Raw genomic sequence first — 6,289 nt, 5'->3', positions numbered from 1 at the left:
CATGCAAACAGAACATATGACGATAAATTTTGTTCCATCAATAATAATAATAATAATAATAATAATAATAATTTATTTGGCGGCTTCCAAAAAAATATTAAAATACTGTAATACATCAAACATTAAAAGCTTCCCTAAACAGGGCTGCCTTCAGATGTCTTCTAAAAGTCTGGTAGTTGTTGTTCTCGTTGACATCTGGTGGGAGGGCGTTCCATGGGACGGGTGCCACTACCGAGAAGGCCCTCTGCCTGGTTCCCTGTAACTTGGCTTCTCGCAGTGAGGGAACCGCCAGAAGGCCCTCAGAGCTGGACCTCAGTGTCCGAGTAGAAAGATGGGGGTGGAGACGCTTCTTCAGATATACTGGACCAAGGCCGTTTAGGGCTTTAAAGGTCAGCACCAACACTTTGAATTGTGCAGTGTTTCCGTCATACAAGAATATGGTACGTAAACTTGTTGTTTAACTGGTATGTTATGTTACTTAGTTTGTATAAGGATTATGTTATATTATGTTTATTTAATTTAGAGTATGCACGGCTGATGAAGCCTGATTGGGTGAAACAAGGTATTAACCTGGAATCCTTGTCGTGCCATACCTTCAAGTTTTCCATCTGATCCGATATCTACATACAAGGAATGTTAGAATCGTCAAAGCAGCGATACCATAAGATAAGCATAGCATATTGTGGTTATTGCTGATATTGCCAATTTAGGAACCAAATGGACTTTATCTCCTGGCCATCCATCGGACTTTAATTTATCTTGATATGTTCTGTTTGCATGATGTGCTGGTCTATGGAATTACACTTTGTGAGATATTATATGTTGAATTGTGTTTGAAATAGAAGTTACACAGTCAAAAAAACAGCCTGTTACGTTGTGTGTGGGCAGGTAAGACAGTCAGCGGAGGAGGATAACCTAGGAGTGCAAAGTCCCTCTGCAACTTAACAGAAGGAAGAAGGACGTGGGTAAACTGCCCTGTTTTTCCCATCCCAAGGTGGAGCGGTACATTTTCTCCCTCGCTCCCATCAGTAAGTGGAGACAAATTGATGCTGTTTAAAAATTGATCAATTTCCTGCTAAATGGCTGCATCGCATCATTGGCTTTGAAAAGTGCTTTATCAGGCACATGCGTGAGATCCCTCTGTCTCTCCCTCTCCTCTCTGAAACCCCTTGATAACAAGAATGTCATTTCTACCAGGTCTGGTGTCACCATGCATTATCTTTTAAGAGCTTGACACCCCAGGCAGACTTACTGGAAAGCGATGCCTGCTCTGTCCTAGGTTTGGGCTTACCTAGGGTAGGCAAAGTGGTAGAGCAACTGCTTCACATCCAGGTTCAACCCCTGGCATCCCCAGGTAGGGTCTGGAGAGATGCTGCCAGTCGGTGTTGGCAATACTAAGCAAGATGGGCCAATAGCCTATCTCAGCGTAGAATTCAATATTAGGAATGGTGTGGCTCAATGGGTTGAGCATCTGCTTTGCATGCAGAAGGTCTCAGGTTCACCCCCAGCATCCCCAGGTAGGGTTGGGAGAAACCCCCCCCCCCTTGCCTGAAAGTCTGGGGAGATGCTGCCAGTCAGTGTTGACAATACTAAGCAAGATAGGCCAATAGCCTATCTCAGTGTAGAATTCAATATTAGGAATGGTGTGGCTCAATGGGTTGAGCATCTGCTTTGCATGCAAAAGGTCTCAGGTTCAACCCCCAGCTTCTCCAGGTAGGGTTGGGAGAGATCCCTTGTCTGAAACCTGGGGCAGCTGCTGCCAGTCACGGTTGGCAGTACTGGGCTAAATGGACCAGTGGTCTGACTTAGTAATAAAGCACCTTCCTATGTCCTTATAAGCAACTAGCTAGCTGTCACAGAGTGAGTCGGTCAGTAATCACACAGATCAGAGTTGGAGTTAACTCTTTATTAGCAAAAACACGATCTTCACAGACTTGGCTGAGTGTCGGACCTAATGGGCACAGCAGCTCATTCCCAGTAGGTCTTTCTCCATGAAATCAGTCGCCAAGACCTCCCCAAAGCCACCTGTATCTCTTCCTCCCCAGGGTTACCCCCCAGCAATCAGAGACTATGCCTTCCAGAGACTGTGCTCTTTCCATTTCGCACCTCTTCTGGTTCTGGGGTCAGCGGAGGGAGGGAGCTTGTCACAGCAGGAAGGGGAGGCACCCATGACTCTTCACCAGCCTGACTCATCTCTGCCTCTTGGCCTCCCTCCTCCCATTAGCCTGCTTCAGCTTCTGCCTCTGATTCTAGACTGCTCTCTGCCACAGACTCTCCCTTCTCACTGAGCCCTGTTACCCCTTCAGCTTCCGACACCTCCTCTTCCCATCTTCTCCCTCTGACCACTCATCATTGTCCCACCACCACCACCACACCCTGGGCTCTGAGCCTTCTTCCCTTGGGGGTTCCCCAACTGGTTCCTCCCGCCATTTCTCTGCGTCCAACCAGCAGCGATGATGACCACTATTGTAACTTGACCGCAACTGTCTGGTGAGATTTCATTCCGTTTCCTATGTTTTTGCATAGCTGCCCATCCAAATCCTTCAGCACTGGGTGGCCTACCAATCTAAATGAATTAAAATAAATGAATGAATGAATGAATGAATAAATAAATGGTCAGCTCTTACACCAGCTATTTCTTTGGTGATCACTCATAGCTGAGCAAAATTGTCTTCCATAAACACGGTTTTAACAATGGGTCTGTAAGTGACTGTGGAGGCCAATTCTGGACCCACATGTCCTTCCACAGTGGGGACATTGGTTTCCGGGTGGGAGTTGATCACGATGTGGATTTGCCAAGTGTGCCTTCCTCTTAGCACGTTTCTTCCTTGCGTCCTGAGTTCGAGTGTCTTCAAAGCCCATGACACCTTTGGTAAAGGCTGTTGTCCAATTGGAGTGCTCACAGGCAAGTGTTTTCCAATTGTTGGTGTTTAAACTATTATTGGTTTTTAACATACAAAATTATAAAACATACCACACAATTTATCACAAATACATTCTTATTGGACTTCCGTCAGCACCTCTGATAATCCTCCATCTTAATCACTTCTTACGCATTTCCTAACTTAATATTGCCTTTACATTCTTAACATATCACGTCTCCTTCTCCATTTTTGCAATATTTCTAATATTATTCCTATTATACTTTCAGCAGAAACCCCTGAGATCAAATCAGCCTGTCTTGGAGAGCGCCAAGGAGAAGGTGGAGGAGCTGCTTCAGGATTAATGGGCAAATTGGCAAGGAAATGAGCCCGATGGATCTGTGCCTTTTCTTGGAGATCAAGAAACGTCTGCCGGATCAGCATTTCTGTTTTGTTTCGCAGCAAGAGGAAAGTGTGGCGAGAGGCAGCGGCGTCATCGTGATGACAGTGTTGGGTGAGGGATTGGGTGGAGTCCAAGCCAGGCTTCAGATCCTCCACTCAGTCATGGTGCTTACGTGGTGTTCATCTGTATGCGGATGATACCCAGCTCTACCTCTCTTTTAAATCAGAACCAGTGAAGGTGGTGAAGGTCCTGTGTGAGTGTCTGGAGGTGGTTGGAGGATGGATGGCGGCTAGCAGATTGAGGTTGAATCCTGACAAGACAGAAGTACTGTTTTGGGGGGACAGGGGGTGGGTGGGGGTGGAGGATTCCCTGGTCCTGAATGGGGCAACTGTGCCCCTGAAGGACCAGGTGCGCAGCCTGTGAGGCATTTTGGACTCACAGCTGTCCATGGAGGCGCAGGTCAATTCTTTATCCAGGGCAGCTGTCTACCAACTCCACCTGGTACACAGACTGAGACCCTACCTGCCTGCAGACTGTCTCATCAGAGTGGTGCATGCTCTAGTCATCTCCCGCTTGGACTACTGCAATGCGCTCTATGTGGGGCTAACTTTGAAGGTGACCCGGAAACTGCAAGTAATCCAGAATGCAGCAGCTAGACTGGTGGCTGGGAGTGGTTGCCGAGACCACATAACACCAGTCCTGAAAGGCCTACATTGGTTCCCAATATGTTTCCGAGCACAATTCAAAATGTTGGTGCTGACCTTTAGAGCTCTAAACGGACTTGGCCCGGTATTACTGAAGGAGTGTCTCCACCACCATCGTTCAGCCTGGACACTGAGGTCCAGCTCCAAGGGCCTTCTGGCGGTTCACTCACTGCGAGAAATGAGGTTACAAGGAACAAGGCAGAGGGCCTTCTTGGTAGTTGCGCCCTCCCTGCAGAACACCCTCCTATCAGATGTCAAGGAAATAAACAACTATCTGACTTTTAGAAAACATCTGAAGGCAGCCTTGTTTAGGGAAGTTTTTAATGTCTGATGTTTTATTGTGCTTTTAATTCTGTTGGGAGTTGCCCAGGGTGGCTGGCAAAACCCAGCCAGATGGGCAGGGTATCAATATATTATTATTATTATTATTATTATTATTATTATTATTATTATTACTATTACTGTGTGACCCTGGGCCAGTCATAAGACCATAAGAAGAGCCTGCTGGGCAGGCCAATGGCCTATCTAATCCAGAATCCTAGCCACCAAGATGCCTCAAGGAGGTCACAAGCTCAAAAGGGGTCTCCTCTCCTGTAGTCTCCAGCAGCTGGTATTCTGAAGCATTGCTGCCTCCTACAGAGCCCAGCCTTACCCACAGTGCAAGTGGCTTCCCTCCAGCAGGCCAGAAGGCCACCATCCAATCCACACACCATCAGCCTCTGGGCTTTCTTCCTCGTAATAATGTCGCTGGTTTATCAGGAAAGGAGAGCAATCTGCTGGAGTGCGTGGGTGTCATTTTGGAGTAAAGAAAGACCGGTGTACTGTGCAGTTTTTCAGTGCCCCATTGACACAAAGAATCACAGATTTGGAAGGGACTCCTGCGGTCATCTAGTCCAAGTCCCTCCACATAGCCACCCCGAGCGCTCTCGAACCACCAACTTTCTGGTTCGCAGCCAGACACACTGACCTATTATGCCAAGAGTTGTGGATGTAAAACAGGGGTCAACAACCTTTTTCAGCTGTGGGCTGGTCCACCGTCCCTCAGACCTTGTGGGGGGCCGGACTATATTTTGGGGGGAAAATGAACAAATTCCTATGCCCCACAAATAACTCAGAGATGCGTTTTAAATAAAAGCACACACTCTACTCTTGTAAAAACACCAGGCAGGCCCCACAAGTAACCAAGAGATGCATTTTAAATAACAGGACACATTCTACTCATGTAAAAACACGCTGATTCCCGGACCGTCCGCGGGCCGGGTTGAGAAGGCGATTGGGCTGGATCCGGCCCCCAGGCGTTAGTTTGCTGACCCCTGATGTAAAACATCACTTTATTGTCACGTCTCACACAGGAAGCTGCCCTATACGAAGTTAGACCACTGGGTCTATCTAACTCAGTTCTGTCTACACTGGCTGGCAGTGGCTCTCTGGGGTTTCAGGCTGAAAACTTTGGCAGCCCTACTTGGAGATTGCACCCAGGACTTTGGAAGTGTTGAGATGTAACTCAGCTTGCACCGAAGGCTGATGTGTCTGCATGGGAAAGAGCAGGCAGATTCCCCTCTTCCTGTTGCTCTGAAGCAACTGATTTCAGTGGTATACTACCATTGGCTCTGGAGGTTCAGGTCACATCTACGCAACACATTTAGAGCACATGGCTTCCTCCCCGGAAATCCCGGAAACGGTTGTGTGGTTAAGGGTGCTGGGAATTCTAGCTCAGTGAGAGGTAAACTAGAGTTCCCAGGATTGGGAAGCCGGCCATGTTGAATTTGCTTTAAATACATGGTGCAGATGCAGTGGCGTAGCGTGGGGGGTGCAGGGGGCCCCGGCTGCACCGGGTGCAACATCTGGGGGTTAGGGTTAGGGGGCGCAAATCCACGGGTTAGGGGGTGCAAATTACTTGCCTTGCCCCGGGCGCTGACAACCCACGCTACGCCACTGTGCAGATGTGACCGTAGGAGGCAACTCCTTGGGGCTGATGGCTCTTTTCTGCCCCTCCAATAAAATATTTGAGGGGGGCGCCCCACAAGTTAATGGTCATTACCATTATGATCATTCAAATGGTGGGTGGGTGTACCATATCATGTGATCAGTGGGGCTTGCCTCCAGCCCCCCCCAAATATTTTATTCAAGTTGGCACCCCTGGATGTGACCTCAGTCTTGCCATACTGCCTGGAAAGACCGTCTAGCCATCCTGGCTCAGAGCCATTTCCCCAGCCCTCTCCGCCTCCTCCTCCCATCTCCCCACAATACCTGATTGGGTCGAAGAGCTCCGTGTAACTCCAAAGTGGGCGTCCCTTCCCTCCAATCAGACGGCGCTCCGA

Source organism: Podarcis tiliguerta, assembly GCF_965153285.1.
Source record: "Podarcis tiliguerta genome assembly, chromosome: 16".
NCBI classification, from domain to species: Eukaryota; Metazoa; Chordata; class Lepidosauria; order Squamata; family Lacertidae; genus Podarcis; species Podarcis tiliguerta.
The sequence above is the reverse complement of the archived record's forward strand: the minus strand, read 5'-3'. Positions refer to the sequence as shown.